Genomic DNA, 18,362 nt, shown 5'->3' on the forward strand with positions numbered 1-18,362 from the left:
CTCCACAGCTTTTGCAAGAGCTTTGGAGAGTGCCCAAGAGACTTTATTAATGGATTGGTGTTTACAAAAAGGCAACAGATGAGTTTGTCAGAGCTGCCTTCTGTCTGGAAGGGAGCTTGCTGTTCTAGAGAGTCATGTGGTTTTGCAAGCAAACAGGCTTTCTCTCAGAAAGTGTGAGAGAGAGAGAGAAAGAGAGAGGCGCACACGCGCACACGCGCACACGCGCACACACACACACACACACACACACACACACACACACACACACACACACACACAGATCACTTCTACAGTATTACAGCCAGCAACAGTAGCTGGACTGGAACAGGACAAGCTGGCAAGCTTGTGGAAAACCCCATTTGGAAGATGGGATGTGAGTGCTTAGTTCAACCTGGTCAAAGCTCTTGTGGTTAATGCAAGAGGAGAGGACTGGCTGTCTAATGTTTCACTTGTAATAAGTGAAACAAAAAAGGAACTCTGTGGTGACCTGAAAGAAAGAGGTTATCATCTGGAGAACCCTGAAGGGGACAGGTTTCTTCGGCAAGACACTGAAGTGGCTGGGTGTCCATCGTACAACAAATATCTCTCTGAAAACTGACAAGAACCATCCTGAACGGTAACCATTTATCTTTCAAGCACCAAAGCCTGGTGAACTTTATAAATGTTAAATTCTGTGCACAGTATAAGAATTGCCTGCAACCAGTGAACTTGGAAGAATGAGAAGTGAGATTGGACTGTGAACCAAAGAACTTTTCAGAACTTACACACACTTTACATACACATGCACTTAGAATTAGAAGGGGGTTAGTTAAGTCAATAGTGATAAGTTAAAGTGTGAAACTGTTTACATGTTTAAAGATAATTAAAAGCAACTTTGTTTAAGTAACCATTTGTCTTGGTGAATATCTATTGCTGCTGGGTTTTGGGGTCCTCTGGGCTCATAACAGTGCAGTGCCAAACTATTAATAAGAGATACTAAAAATGTTTGGATGATCGCAGAACTGAAGGTCTTGGGGAATTGGCACCAAAGAGGTGTTGAGATAATTCAGCTATGATTGAGCAAAGGCTTTCTGGGTGGGCAAGGATCCTAGACCTCCTCCTATTATGCTCTTGTATTACTGTGCCATATACTTGAGTTTCATGATGATATAGAGGAGGCTGTTCAGCCCATCGAATCTATACTTGCAATCAGAACAATCCACTTATTTTCATTCATCTGTTCTGTGTCTTGTCCATGAACACCAGCCACCATCCCTCACCTCCAGAATTCTGCCACCAACATCCTAACAGCATAGCCCTTGACTGGACCTCTCAACAAGCACCAACTTTGGGGCGTGCTGAGAAATTGGACCACCTTGAAGAAGGGCATTCAAGATATCCAGAACAAATGAGAAACAATCCACAGGGGGAATGTGGGCCAAGCAGCATCCATGGGTGAAATGGAATTGTTGAACTTTCAGGTTAGTTCATCAGGTTACAAGTCACACACAAATGCTATGGTAGCAGGAACCACTGAGTGCGATGACTTATCCTGATGTGACCTTTTGCCTGATAGGATCCCTATTTCCACTCAAAGGGATCAGCAATTTTAAAATTTTTAAACTTAGATGTATAACATGAGAGCGGCCCTTTTCGGCCCACGAGCACATGCCGCCCAATTACACCCAATTGACCTAAAATCCTTGGTACTTTTTGAACGGTGGGAGGAAACTAAAGCACCTGGCGGACGCAGGGAGAATGTACAAACTCCTTGCAGTCAGTGTGGGATTCAAGATCTGGTCCCGGTCGCTGGCGTTGTAACAGCGTTGCGCTAACTGTGCCTCCCATCTGAATGTGATCACCTTCAGATCTGTTGCTGATTGATTCCTACTTGAACTATTTTTAGACGCTTTTAGGATCTCAAAGTCCTTAAAATGAGGACATTGAGACGTTCATACAAAGCAGATGGTTTCCAGTGTGGGTGCATTGTTGGGCACTTTTGGAACAATGCCTGACTGGGAAACTGAGCAAGGACCATGAGGAGTAGACAAGCTATGGCCAGAGGAAAGAGGGGAGTAAAAATCTTCTCTCCAGCAAGTGCTCTGTCCAGTCCGAACCTCAATGGCACACACGCATTATGCATTAGGCAAGATCACCATGCTCCTGAGAGAAAGTAAACCGGCCATCGTTTCATGTGCTCCAGACAAACTCCTTCCAGCAGACAGAGGGGTTAGATAGCTGTGGAGTTAATTTCAGGAGTTAAATAAAAATAAATAAGACAGCCCTTGTGCCAATGGCAGTACTTTGGATAAGTGTGGCAAATTTGTTGCTCGATTATTTCAAGTTCAAGTTCTGCCAAAGTTCACCCTGAAGCCGGGCACCTGTTCTCCAAATTCAAGCTCAGATTCAAGTTGTAGAGTGAGAGAGCTTGTTCCACGAGAAATCCAGTAGGTCCACTGTAACATGCAGAGGGTTACAGTGAGAAAGATGAAAAAGTACATAGCTAAGGCACCATGGCAACACTCGAGTGGGGTTCACTCATGAACCTGATGGCTGCAAAGAAGATACTGTCTTTGAGCCCATTGGTGCACCATGCTATACCCATAAGCCTTTTCCCCAATGAGAAGAGGGAGAAGGGGGCGTGGCCAGGGTGTGAGGGGATGCTTTAGTGTGGTGGGTGCCTTTCTGAGGCAGTGGGAAGGGCAGTTGGAGTCGATGGAGCAGTGGGAAGATGCTCTGAGCTGCATTCACCACCTTTTGCAGATTGTTCTGACCTTGGGTGGAGCAGATGCTTCAGATGACACCACTATAGAAGGCACATGGATGACATGCTGAACTTCATTGTAATGGCATTGGTGAAATTTCTTGACATGGTTGGTCCAGATCAGGTCACTGGAATTGTTTGCTCCCAAGAAACTGAAGCTATCTACTGTCTGAACTTCAGCACCACTGAAGTGGATGAAAAAGTGGGCAATACTCAAAGCAGGCTGAAGGCTTCATTGTTGATGGCCATGAAAAAGAAAATTCTTGCCAACTCTTCAGTGCGTCAGGTTCAATTCGTTGCGATATCCATAGTTCCATCAGGAACATGGGCATTTCAACCACCTGGTAGAAGGCAGGTATTTACAATACCTGCTACCAGGTATTGCACTTGGGTGAGATTTCTTTTCTGTTTATGAAGAGGACGAGCGAAACAAGTAACATTGCCCATTGCTGCAATGGTCAATTTAGTTGACTTGAAGAAGGATGCACATTTCCAATGTTCGTACAATGAGATAGACAACAGACTCTCCAAGGCAAATAGCGCCTTTGGAAGACTACACAAAAGAGTCTGGAAAAACAACCAACTGAAAAACCTCACAAAGATTAGCGTATATAGAGCTGTTGTCATATCCACACTCCTGTTCGGCTCAGAATCATGGGTCCTCTACCGGCATCACCTACGGCTCCTAGAACGCTTCCACCAGCGTTGTCTCCGCTCCATCCTCAAAATTCATTGGAGCGACTTCATCCCTAACATCGAAGTACTCGAGATGGCAGAGGCCGACAGCATCGAGTCCACGCTGCTGAAGATCCAGCTGCGCTGGGTGGGTCACGTCTCCAGAATGGAGGACCATCGCCTTCCAAAGATCGGTTTATATGGCGAGATCTCCACTGGCCACCGTGACAGAGGTGCACCAAAGAAGAGGTAGAAGGACTGCCTAAAGAAATCTCTTGGTGCCTGCCACATTGAGCACCGCCAGTGGGCTGATATCGCCTCAAACCGTGCATCTTGGCGCCTCACAGTTCGGCGGGCAGCAACCTCCTTTGAAGAAGACCGCAGACCCACCTCACTGACAAAAGACAAAGGAGGAAAAACCCAACACCCAACCCCAACCAACCAATTTTCCCCTGCAGCCGCTGCAACCGTGTCTGCCTGTCCCGCATCGGACTTGTCAGCCACAAACGAGCCTGCAGTTGACGTGGACTTTTACCCCCTCCATAAATCTTCGTCCGCGAAGCCAAGCCAAAGAGAGAAGAAGACAGGTCAACAGCACAGCAAAACAATCATTGATCTGCACAAATCATTCCCAGCCTTCAGCAACAGTCACCATGAAATAAAGTTACAATTCATACTTTATTACTGCTTGAATTATTGAAATTCTTTCATTTCAATAGTTTACGAGTTCTATTACATAAGAGTTCCTGAACCAAAATTAGTTTGTTGACACCCACCAGGTTTGAGCCAGAACCACCAGGCTGAGAAACAGCTGCTTCCCAGGGGGAGTGCGACTGCTGAATGATTGGCGAAATTGATAAAGCAACTTTCCAAGATTCAACCATTTATTATTAATATTTATTTTAACATATTGTACATGTGTCGTCAGTATGTGTGTGAAGTCTGCATGTGTGCTGGCCTGTGGACTGGAGAACGCTGTTTCGTCGGGTGATGTTGGATAATAAATAAACCTGAACTTGAAATAATTGAGCAACAAATTTTCCGCACTTAGCCAAAGTATTACCACCAGCACAAGGGGTGTCTTATTTATTTTTAACTCCACAACTATCTAACCCCACTGCCTGCTGGAAGGAGTTTGTCTGGAGCACATTTACTTTCTCTCATGGGTGTAATGATAGAGTGGCTAGTGACACTCCTGACCACTAGAGGGTGTCAGAGACTAGTTTGTGGCAGCTCGGTAAGATTCAAGAGGGATGCCTCCACACAATCATGTGTGTACTTTAGCTAACGAAGTATAGTGGTTGAAAAGAAGCCAAGTTTTTTTATTACAATTATTATGAGCTCCTGTTTTAGCAAAATGGGATTATCACTGAAGGGGATAGTATAGACAGGAGGGACACCAAGCGACAATTCGATATTGAAAGAACTGAGAGAAGGTTTGTCAGTCTGCTCCAGAATTTGATTCATTTACAAAGACATTGTGATTTTGCAAAGGGAGAACCATGCTGACTGCTGGAGAGAAAACAGCTCTGAAGCAGCTCTTGCGGCCAGCCATTTTGCTGGAATTCAGAGCAAAGCATGCTCTGTGAATGGCTGGACCTTTTCAGTGGATTGATCTGTCCCAGGAGGGTCTTTTTGGGAAGCGAGTGCTTCAGTTTGATTGTGACTAACAGTGAAGGTCACTTGAAGAGGGCGGTGCCAGGGTCTTAGAAGCTTTGTGGAGGCCGCCCAGTTTGAGTCTCACCTACAAAGGGACCAGGAGTGTTGTGACCACAGCTCGTGTGGATGGACATTTCTTCAAAGGCAATGCAAGAAGAATTCGTGAGTCGTAGAAGCCACAACTTCCTGTTTTCCCATCAGTTCAACATTAATTCTGGGCATCAAATTTCAAATGCCTGCGCTTCAACACTGAATTTGAAAGACTGAACTTTGAAGTAACTTTTTAGATTTTGGCCTGGACTGTAATGGTTTGGGTATCTCTCTCTCTCTCTCTCGCACACACACGCACACACACGCACACACACGCACGCACACGCACGCACACGCACGCACACGCACGCACACACACGCACACACATTCACACACATGCACACACACGCACACACACCAGGCATTTGCGCATAGCGCATAGCTGGGAATAGATATAGTGTTAAGGAAAGTTTAAGAGTTAAGACTATAGCTTATGAGTAAGAAATAAAATTAGTGTTTTAAAATTAAACACTACCTGGTTCATTGCCTATTGCTGCTCATTACGCACTGTTCATAGCAAAATAAAAGAAACATCATATGGTACCAGGATTGTGCACTGCACCTGGCGTGGAAGAAACACCAGCAGTGTACAGAGTGAGAATCAATCGATATTAGCAGAGATATGGAGAGTGTAAATCATCCTGATGCTGGAAATAGGACTGGAAATTTCAACTGCGAGTGAAGGTTGTTCAAACAAAGATTTATTGGTGGACTCAATAGCAAAATTGATGCACAGAAGACTGCACTGCTATTTACCACAGTGGGACCTCAAGCACTAGAGGTTTTTGCTGAGGCAGAAGACCAGGGAGTGTTCGATAAGGTCATCAGGATGTTTGATGAACACTGTTCACCAAAGAAAAATGAAACATTCAAGAGGTACATGTTTTGCTCACACATGCAGCTGCAGGGAGAGATCTTTGATACGTTTTTAACAGATTCGAAATTAAAAGCAGAACATGCAATTTTGGATCACTGCAAGATTCAATGATCCATGATCAAATTATGATCGGGAATATTGATAAGAAAGTGAAAGAGAGGTTGCTGCGAGAGACAGAGCTTACTTTAGCTGGAGCTGTGAAGATGTGCCACGCCAATGAATTAGCTCTGCAGCATGCAAAAATGTTTGGTGAGAGTGCAAAGGTGTGTGAAAACGAAGGCATGGCTGCAGCCAAAGTGTGTGTCCACATACAGAAATTAAAAACGAGATATAGGAAACAACAAAAAGATGGAGAGACATTCATTTGTAACCGATGTGGCACTCAACATGCTCCACCTATGGAAAAGTCTAATAAGTGCAAAGGACTGAATCACAATGCAAAGCAATGTTTCTCCAAAGGGAAACAAAACAGAAGAGAAAGTGTGCAGACTGTACACAATATGGAAGAAGCTTCCACAGTGACACACTTTTTGTTGACATGATAGTGCAGGAAGATTATAAACCAACAGACACTGAACAGCCAAGCATGAACAAAGTTGAGCAGGATAAGTGGACTGTGACATTTCATATAAATTGAGTAGATATTCCTTTCAAGCTGGACACAGGGGCAAAAGTCAATTTGATCTGTGAGCATGTCATCAGGGCAATGAAGATAAAGCCATACTTCCATGAAAATCCTGTACAGCTCAAAGCCCACAATGGACAGAGCATTGACATGAAAGGTACATGTAAACTCAAGGCGAAAGTTAAAGATAAAGAGCACCACCTCAGGTTTGCAGTAGTCCCAGATGGACATGATTCACTGCTTAATGACAAAGCATGTGAAAACCTAAGCCTAGTCAAGAGGGTGTACACACTAGCAAAACCTATTGCCTTAACTGATGCGTTCTCCAGGGTAATGACGCAGAGTGAAGCACACAATGAGAGTTCCACAGAGACAGATGTGAATCTCCATGTGGACCTGATCACTGGATCTCTTCCTATATCTGCCATTAAATCCAAACAGATCGCAGATGAAACACAAAAGTACATAGCTTCGCAGAAGGTCATCAACAATTTGAATGAAGGATGGCCTGGAGGTGATTGTCAGTCATGCTACAGCATCAGAGCTGAGCTGAGTATGGTCAGGGTGCGGGCTTCTACTCAGACAGAACAGAATTGTCATTCCTCAATCACTGCAACAAGAGATGCTGAAAAGGGTGCGTGAGGGGCACCTATGAATGGAAAAGTGCAAGAGGAGGGCCAGAACTGCTGTTTATTGGTCAGGGATAAATGCTGACAGGATGGTTTCCTAGTATGAGACCTGTTTGAACCATCACACAAATCACACAAAGGAACTCATGATAATAATGGACTTACCAGCAGAACCAGGGCAGGAAGTTGGGACTGATCTGTTCCACATGGATAAACCAACAGACACTGAATTATTTCAGAGAATTATTTGCTGATCATTGATTATCTTTGAACTATCCAGAGAACGTGCTGCTTCCAAATATGTCTGCTGCTTGTGTGATCAAATATGTGAAATCAATCTTTGCAAGACATGGAATTCCTCAAATGGTCTACAGTGACAAATGGACCGTGCTACAGCTGTAGAGAATTCCAGAACTTTGCAGAAGAGTGTGATTTTCGACAGGTAACCAGCTTGTGGCAGCTCATTTGGATTCAAGATGGATGCCGCCACATGGCCACGTGTCTACTTTAGCTAATAAAGAATCGTTGTTTCAAAAGAACCCAAGTTCCCTTATTATAATAAAAGAAAAATTGCAATGAGGATATCTAATTATAGTTCTGCCCACGGCACTTCTTGAAAATGATTTAATATTAGATGAACTATGAATTTTAGTAGGTTTCTAATTAAACTGAAGCAAATACTTGTGGTGGTACACCATCGGCCTACTGCATGGGGGAACCTCTGTACCTGCAGGAGTGTAAGGGGACAGGACAACACCTGGCCGGCTGTCAATCAGTCGGCCTGAATGGATCAAGCCCCACCCGGTCGGGTGTCAATCACCCTCCGGGATATAAGCCTGCGCCGGCCTCCCGAGGCCTCACACTGAGTTGCTGCAACCACAGCCAGCCTGGCTCTGTGGAAGTCTTTGTGGATTAAAGCCTGTTGTACAGTCTTTACCTTGTGTGTGTCTGATTCTAACAGCTCACCACAATGCTATTTGTCAGAATGAAGAGGAAAAAAAAGAGTAAGAGTGAGAAAATGACTACTGTGGAGAGAAGATCTCTCTGCAGGAGACCCAAGAGCCTGCAATTTTTTTAAAAAATATTAGCGATGCAACATGGTAACAGGGTCTTCCGGCCATGACCCTGGGCTGCCCAATTACAACTCATGTGACCATTGAACCAACGAACCCTGTACATTTTTGGAACATGGGAGGAAACCCATGCAGTCACACGGAGAACCGGAACATAGATGAAATTGTGGGAAAAGGGAATTTAAGGCACCTCGAAGAGTTCAGGTTCACTCAGGAAGTGAAGTGGGTGGCTTGATAATGGAATCACCAGTAGACAGACTGAAAACTTCATTACTCTGGAGAAACCATACCACACGGTGCACCAGTAGTATCTGTGATATGATCAAGAAAGGTTTCAAATCTTACACTCCCTTAGCCTTTGATCTTGCAACATGTGAAACTGCACACCCCTTCTGTCAGAGAATTTCAACTCAATGCTGGGGGTGGGGTGGTGGGGCTCAAAATTCCTATTCTTTATCTGAGTGGATCAGCCATTATCCTGATACTTTGCCCTTTAGTTGTAAAACAATAGTTATAATAGAGGGGATTTTTTTCCCCCCAATATTGACTGGGATTGCTTTAAAGCAAGGGTGGAACAACAATCTTGCACCCACCATTAGGAAAACTGATTGTGGTCTTCAGAAGGGGAAACTAAGAGAATGCAAACCAGTCCTCACTGAGGGGTCAGCAGTGGAAAGGATAAAGAACTTTAAATTCCTGGGTGACCACATCTCTGAACCAATCCTGGAACCTTCATATTGATGCGATAATGAAGAAGGCCTGCCTATTGTTATACTTCCATTAAGAGCTTGAGGATATTGGATATGTCAGCAAAGACTCTTGCCAATTTCTACAGGTATACCCATGGAGAGCATTCTGACTGGTTGCATCACCTACTGGTGTGGATGTGACAATACACAGGTCAGGAAACGTCTACAGAGTTGTGAACTCGGCCAGTGCCAGCATGGGCATTGAGTCCATTAAGGACATCCACAGGAGGCAATGACTTAAGAAAGGAGCCTCTGCCATCAAGGCCATTCGCAATGCTACCATCTGGAAGAATGTATAGGAGCCTGAAGATGAACAACCAAAGGTACATGAACAGCTTTCCCCCCTCTCCCCCCCCACCCGCCATCAAATTTCTGAAGGAACAGTAAGCCACAGGCATCACCTCACTTTCTCTCTTCTTTGCACTATTTTTTTAAATGTAATTTATAGCAATTATTGCACCAGTAAAACTGTCGTCAAACAACAAATTTTGTGACATATCATGACAGATTCTGATTCTGATATTTTTCTTGAGAGACATTCTCTCTATTTTGTTTATAGATGCCATACAATCAATGACATTACATAACTTCATTCACAATTTGTCATCCATGGCTATTACAAATTGACAAAGAAAATAGAAAGAAAAAAAGCCCCCTCCAACCACCCCCCCCCCAAGACCCCTAGCAAAAAACCTAAACCCCCTCCTCCTCAAAAAATAACTGGAGAAAACGTGAAAAGAAAGAGGAAAAAGGAATGGATATTTTAAAATAATTTATAAAGATTACATGAACCAGCATGTAATATCATATCCAAATACATAAATCTTACGATTTAAATCAATTCTAAATATTAAATTCCAATATATCTAAATACTAATCCTAATTAATCATATATCTATTAAGAATCTCGTATCTCTTCCATTATCATTCCATGTTAAATCAATTCTCTAAAGTAAAATATAACATCAATATAATCAATATAACATCAATATAATCAATATAACCATTCATAAAGAGATATTTAACAATAGAACTCCCTCTATAGCACTAAAAAAAAATCATCCCCCCCCCCACATCATGCGAGATGTGACTCCTCATTGCCACAAACAGCACCTGACGGACTCTGGCACCCTTCACCTCCCAAATGTCACATCAGAACCAAGTCTCTAGTAGTCCATTACCTCAATCCGAATAATTCCTTCTCATTTACTTGGCCTATTAAAAGGCAAAGTTTTCACCAAATCTAATGAGAGCTCTATGTGCTTTTCCAATTTCATTTGGATTTCTTGTATTTTAAATCAATTCTAAATGTTAAATTCCAATGTATCTAATATTAATCCTAATTAATCATATATCCATTAAGAATCTCATATCTCCTCAATCATCCAATTTAAATTCCGTGTGGAATCAATTCTCTAAAGTAAATTAAACCATCAATATAATCCATCCATAGACATATATTAATAGCAGAACTCCCCCTAATGGCACTAAATAATATAGCACCACCCCCCTCTATCATGCAGGATGTGTGGCTCAATGCCACAAACAAGCCCACGAATATTAGCCGATGGACTCTTGTCACCCTTCAGCTCCCAGGTGTTACAGCTGAACAGAGTCTCTAATTTACTCATCCGTTGCCTCATTCCAAATAATTCCTTCTCATTTACTTGGCCTATTAGAAGGCAACGTTTCCACCAAATCTGATGCCTGTTTGTAATTCATTTCAAAAAAAATTCCCATCCAGAAATATAATCCATCATTGCTGGATAACGTAACTTAAACTTTGTATCCCTTTACCCACAGACTCCTCTTGACTTCATTAAACTGTCTCCTCTTTTCCAACAGCTGTGATGTAATATCCAGATAAAAGAAAAGCTTTGAACCATGATATTCAAGTGGACTTTTCTTTATTCTTACTTTGTTTCTGCTGAGAAGGCTAAAATCTTTTCCTTGTCTCAATTTTTCGAGCACTTAATTACTCCAGAGCGAGGTTTCTCATTTGATTTTGGTCATGGTCTGAGGGCTCAATGTGCTTTTTCAATGTCAATTTTATTCACCCCCAGAACCTTAGGTCTCTATTCTTGGAGAAAATGAATCATGTCATGTTTTTCTTTTCCTTCCTCCAAACCAACAACCTTAATGTTGTTTCCCCTACTAAAAATTTTCCATCTTATCAATATTTTCTGAATTTATCTTCCTCTCAGCAATTTCTTCCTTCTCTTCAGACTCCAAATTTTTCAGCTTCTCCTTCACATTTTTAACCTTTCGATAAACCTTCAAAACTTCCTGATTTTCCTCACCCTTTTGCTCTTGTACCTGCATCATATTTGTTGATAGCTGGTTGCATTTTTCATTCATATCCTTAAGCTCAGATCTTAAATATTTTATTTCTTTCCACATTATTCTGATATAATTCCACATTTCGCATACTGTCTCCTGCAAATCCCGAACAGTGTTCTCTTCATCCTTTTGTGTAGCCTTGGATTTATTTTTACACTGAAGCAACCTCTTCAAATCTTCTCTGTCCTTATTCCTTAATACTTGCTAATTCACCACTGAAATCAATCATCTCACTTGAATTCTATACTCTGACCACGCTTAAAGAATTTGTTTTCCTTGGCCCAACCAACCGACAGGCTGGTTAGACTTGCTGCTGTCTCCAACAACTCAACTCTCTGACGAGCCTTAGTCACCACTCCCGATCCGGGATTTCTCCGTGTCTAAGGCCTCTCTTCACATCCAGGAACAATTGTTTTCTTGAAAGGCATTTTAAAATATAAATGGACTATTCTTATATCCTTCCTTTGTATTTTAATCTCTGTTTACTTCAATTAATTTTCTTCTATTTTTCTGGGAGTTTTAGGATCCCACGTGCTATGTCCCCCACATCACGTGACTCCACCAATTCTGAATTTGTTGAATGCAAGCTGTTTTGAGACAATATGTAGAGTCCTACAATAGACAGAGCAATACTTAGCTCTATTTTAGGAAATGAAACCGAGCAGATAGTGGAAATGTCAGTGGGGAGCAACATGGGAACAGTGACCATACTTCTGAGTGATTCCACGTCATTAAGGAATTGGTCCTCAAGTCTTGAATTGGGGGAGGCTGATTTCAATAACACAAGACACCAGCTGTGAGAAATATACTTGGGGTAGATGTTTGAGTGCAGAACCTCAGTTGACAAACGGAAATCGTTTGCAAGAGAGTTGGTACGAGTTCAAAGCTAACATGTTTCGGTTAAAGGCAAAAAACGCTGGATTAGGAAATCTTGGTTGATAATGAATAATGCAGGCTTGATCGGGAAGAAAGGAAAATGTATGACAGGTATAGACAACCGGGATCAAGTGTGTCTCTTAAGGGATACAGAGGAAAGAACTTGAGAGAGAAAAAATAAGAGAGCTAAAGATTACTGTGAATATCCTTGGCTAGTCAGATTAAGGAAAATCCTAAGACTTTCTATATCAGGAGCAAAAGGGCAGGAAAAGAAGACTCTTGTCAGGGATCTAAGGAGAAATCCAAGTGTGTAGTAAGAGGATAGTCTGCCAAGAGTAGTAGAGTAGACGATGCCACTTTAGTTGCCCATTCAGAGCCAGCTCTTCAGCGCTTGACGTCCTGTTTTGCGGAAACTGCCAAAATGTTTGGCCTGGAAGTCAGCCTGAAGAAAACTGAGGTCCTCCATCAGCCAGCTCCCCACCATGACTACCAGCCCCCCCACATCTCCATCGGGCACACAAAACTCAAAACGGTCAACCAGTTTACCTATCTCGGCTGCACCATTTCATCAGATGCAAGGATCGACAATGAGATAGACAACAGACTCGCCAAGGCAAATAGCGCCTTTGGAAGACTACACAAAAGAGTCTGGAAAAACAACCAACTGAAAAACCTCACAAAGATAAGCGTATACAGAGCCGTTGTCATACCCACACTCCTGTTTGGCTCCGAATCATGGGTCCTCTACCGGCATCACCTACGGCTCCTAGAACGCTTCCACCAGCATTGTCTCCGCTCCATCCTCAACATTCATTGGAGCGCTTTCATCCCTAACGTCGAAGTACTCGAGATGGCATAGGTCGACAGCATCGAGTCCACGCTGCTGAAGATCCAGCTGCGCTGGGTGGGTCACGTCTCCAGAATGGAGGACCATCGCCTTCCCAAGATCGTGTTATATGGCAAGCTCTCCACTGGCCACCGTGACAGAGGTGCAGCAAAGAAAAGGTACAAGGACTGCCTAAAGAAATCTCTTGGTGCCTGCCACATTGACCACCACCAGTGGGCTGATATCGCCTCAAACCGTACATCTTGGCGCCTCACAGTTCGGCGGGCAGCAACCTCCTGAAGAAGACCGCAGAGCCCACCTCACTGACAAAAGACAAAGGAAGAAAAACCCAACACCCAACCCCAACCCACCAATTTTCCCCTGCAACCGCTGCAACCGTGTCTGCCTGTCCCGCATCAGACTTGTCAGCCACAAACAAGCCTGCAGCTGACGTGGACATTTTATCCCCTCCATAAATCTTCGTCCGCGAAGCCAAGCCAAAGAAGAAGTAAGAGGATATAGCAAGGACTTGAAAGAATACTTGACTGATTATAATGATCTTGAGCTTATTGCCTGACACCAAAATTCAAACTTTCTGCAGAAAAACAAGTATTTTGCTCGAAAAAAATCTACATTAAATTACCATATGGGAAAATATCATAAATATTAAAAATTACTATTCATCTTTATGCATGTGGGAGAATAATATTTAAGATGGTGAATTCAGGGAGGGGTACATGAGTAATCTGGAGCAAGCCAGTACATAAGAGGAGGAGGTGTTAGATGCCATTGGATGGGTAAGAGGAGGTAAGTTGCAGGGCCAGATGAGATCTAGCTCAGGTTGGCTTAAGAAACAAGGAAGGAGATATCTAAGGCTCAGGCAGAGATTTTCCCATCCTCGTTAGCCTCATGTGAGGTGCAAAAGAGATGGGATAATACAATCGTTTTCAACCTTTTTCTTTCCACTCACCCATACCACTTTAAGTGTTCCCTGTGCTATAGATGCTCTGTGATTAGTAAGGTACACAACATGATTATCCAACTGCACGAAAACCAACAAGGTTGGGTCAGATACAGCAATGAGCTCTCTGAACCCTTCTCCATTAACAATGGCATGAAGCAAGGCTGTGTTCTCGCACCAACCCTCTTTTCAATCTTCTTCAGCATGATGCTGAACCAAGCCATGAAAGACCCCAACAATGAAGACGCTGTTTACATCCGGTACCGCACGGATGGCAGTCTCTTCAATCTGAGGCGCCTGCAAGCTCACACCAAGACACAAGAGAAACTTGTCCGTGAACTACTCTTTGCAGACGATGCCACTTTAGTTGCCCATTAAGAGCCAGCTCTTCAGCGCTTGATGTCCTGCTTTGCGGAAACTGCCAAAATGTTTGGCCTGGAAGTCAGCCTGAAGAAAACTGAGGTCCTCCATCAGCCAGCTCCCCACCATGGCTACCAGCCCCCCCACATCTCCATCGGGCACACAAAACTCAAAACGGTCAACCAGTTTACCTATCTCGGCTGCAACATTTCATCAGATGCAAGGTTCGACAATGAGATAGACAACAGACTCGCCAAGGCAAATAGCGCCTTTGGAAGACTACACAAAAGAGTCTGGAAAAACAACCAACTGAAAAACCTCACAAAGATAAGCGTATACAGAGCCGTTGTCATACCCACACTCCTGTTCGGCTCCGAATCATGGGTCCTCTACCGGCATCACCTACGGCTCCTAGAACGCTTCCACCAGCATTGTCTACGCTCCATCCTCAACATTCATTGGAGCGCTTTCATCCCTAACGTCGAAGTACTCGAGATGGCATAGGTCGACAGCATCGAGTCCACGCTGCTGAAGATCCAGCTGCGCTGGGTGGGTCACGTCTCCAGAATGGAGGACCATCGCCTTCCCAAGATCGTGTTATATGGCAAGCTCTCCACTGGCCACCGTGACAGAGGTGCAGCAAAGAAAAGGTACAAGGACTGCCTAAAGAAATCTCTTGGTGCCTGCCACATTGACCACCACCAGTGGGCTGATATCGCCTCAAACCGTACATCTTGGCGCCTCACAGTTCGGCGGGCAGCAACCTCCTGAAGAAGACCGCAGAGCCCACCTCACTGACAAAAGACAAAGGAAGAAAAACCCAACACCCAACCCCAACCCACCAATTTTCCCCTGCAACCGCTGCAACCGTGTCTGCCTGTCCCGCATCAGACTTGTCAGCCACAAACAAGCCTGCAGCTGACGTGGACATTTTATCCCCTCCATAAATCTTCGTCCGCGAAGCCAAGCCAAAGAAGAAGTAAGAGGATATAGCAAGGACTTGAAAGAATACTTGACTGATTATAATGATCTTGAGCTTATTGCCTGACACCAAAATTCAAACTTTCTGCAGAAAAACAAGTATTTTGCTCGAAAAAAATCTACATTAAATTACCATATGGGAAAATATCATAAATATTAAAAATTACTATTCATCTTTATGCATGTGGGAGAATAATATTTAAGATGGTGAATTCAGGGAGGGGTACATGAGTAATCTGGAGCAAGCCAGTACATAAGAGGAGGAGGTGTTAGATGCCATTGGATGGGTAAGAGGAGGTAAGTTGCAGGGCCAGATGAGATCTAGCTCAGGTTGGCTTAAGAAACAAGGAAGGAGATATCTAAGGCTCAGGCAGAGATTTTCCCATCCTCGTTAGCCTCATGTGAGGTGCAAAAGAGATGGGATAATACAATCGTTTTCAACCTTTTTCTTTCCACTCACCCATACCACTTTAAGTGTTCCCTGTGCTATAGATGCTCTGTGATTAGTAAGGTACACAACATGATTATCCAACTGCACGAAAACCAACAAGGTTGGGTCAGATACAGCAATGAGCTCTCTGAACCCTTCTCCATTAACAATGGCATGAAGCAAGGCTGTGTTCTCGCACCAACCCTCTTTTCAATCTTCTTCAGTATGATGCTGAACCAAGCCATGAAAGACCCCAACAATGAAGACGCTGTTTACATCCGGTACCGCACGGATGGCAGTCTCTTCAATCTGAGGCGCCTGCAAGCTCACACCAAGACACAAGAGAAACTTGTCCGTGAACTACTCTTTGCAGACGATGCCACTTTAGTTGCCCATTCAGAGCCAGCTCTTCAGCGCTTGATGTCCTGCTTTGCGGAAACTGCCAAAATGTTTGGCCTGGAAGTCAGCCTGAAGAAAACTGAGGTCCTCCATCAGCCAGCTCCCCACCATGACTACCAGCCCCCCCACATCTCCATCGGGCACACAAAACTCAAAACGGTCAACCAGTTTACCTATCTCGGCTGCACCATTTCATCAGATGCAAGGTTCGACAATGAGATAGACAACAGACTCGCCAAGGCAAATAGCGCCTTTGGAAGACTACACAAAAGAGTCTGGAAAAACAACCAACTGAAAAACCTCACAAAGATAAGCGTATACAGAGCCGTTGTCATACCCACACTCCTGTTCGGCTCCGAATCATGGGTCCTCTACCGGCATCACCTACGGCTCCTAGAACGCTTCCACCAGCGTTGTCTCCGCTCCATCTTCAACATCCATTGGAGCGCTTTCATCCCTAACGTCGAAGTACTCGAGATGGCAGAGGTCGACAGCATCAAGTCCACGCTGCTGAAGATCCAGCTGCGCTGGATGGGTCACATCTCCAGAATGGAGGACCATCGCCTTCCCAAGATCGTGTTATATGGCGAGCTCTCCATCGGCCACCGTGACAGAGGTGCACCAAAGAAGAGGTACAAGGACTGCCTAAAGAAATCTCTTGGTGCCTGCCACATTGACCACCGCCAGTGGGCTGATATCGCCTCAAACCGTGCATCTTGGCGCCTCACAGTTTGGCGGGCAGCAACCTCCTTTGAAGAAGACCGCAGAGCCCACCTCACTGACAAAAGGCAAAGGAGGAAAAACCCAACACCCAAACCCAACCAACCAATTTTCCCCTGCAGCCGCTGCAACCGTGTGTGCCTGTCCCGCATCGGACATGTCAGCCACAAACGAGCCTGCAGCTGACGTGGACTTTTACCCCCTCCATAAATCTTCGTCTGCGAAGCCAAGCCAAAGAAAGATTAGTAAGGAATTGCTTAAGCTGGTATGAGGGTGGGAAGAAAAATGTTTAAAGATCACTATTTTAATCGTACCTAATTGACTTGTTATGTGCACGGTTTCATCACTCCAAAGGAAATGGGCCAATGGCAATTTTTCTCAAGCAAAGTATTTCAGTAACAATTGGGTCTCAACCTTCCCTTCCCACTCACATCCCACCTTAAGAAACCCCTTACTAATCACAGAGCACCGATGGCACAGGGATTACTTAAAGTGGTATGTGAGTGGAAAGAAAAAAGGTTGAGAACCACTAGGATAATAGGTGATGTTATTTAAGAAGGGCAGCGGGGATAGGTCAGGTAACTTCAGGTTGCTTCAGTGGCAGAGAAATTATTGAGGAAAATCCAAATGATGATTGATTTAGAAAGGAAAAGTTGAGCGGGAGTTGGAGTCAGAGGAGGGGCAAGCAACTTGTGTGAGCAAGTGCAAGATTTTTGGAAAGTTTAAAAAGGGTGTGGAGGGCAAAGGGTTAAGCAGAGTGTTGATCTGTGGGGGTGAGTGATTGGGAAATTGAGTTAATTGGAAGGGACCAATAAAAGGAGGGGTAACTAAAGGAGCAGGTCAGGGAGTGAGTGGAGTGTTGAGAAAGGGGTTGCTACCAGAGGGGTAAGGCCAGGTGAGGTAGTTTAATCCTTTAATTAAATTTAGATCATGGACAGTTAGGACAGTGGATTGCTCAAATTGTTATATGTGGGAAATCTGGGATAGACTACTTGTCCTGAAAAAGGTGCATCCAGTTTCAGCTCCTTACAAACTGAGTTAGGGAGCTCGAGTTGGATGAACTGTGGATCTTGAGGGGAGCAAAGGCAGATGTAGACAGGAGTTTGTGAGGCAGCCACCCCTAAAGGTCAGGAGGCAGGTGACTGTCAGGAGAGGGAAGAGGAAGATGCAGACAACACAGAGCACCCCTGTGGCTGGTCCCATCAATGATAGGCATACTGTTGGTGGAGACAACCTACTGGGGACAAGTTGAGGTGGACATAGCTCCAGCACAGAGGCTGGCCCCCTGGCTCAGAAGGGAAGCAGGGAGAAGAGGAAAGTAATGGTGATTGAGGACGTGGATAGGAGG

Source organism: Narcine bancroftii, chromosome 2 (assembly GCF_036971445.1).
Source record: "Narcine bancroftii isolate sNarBan1 chromosome 2, sNarBan1.hap1, whole genome shotgun sequence".
In the NCBI taxonomy this organism is placed as follows: Eukaryota; Metazoa; Chordata; class Chondrichthyes; order Torpediniformes; family Narcinidae; genus Narcine; species Narcine bancroftii.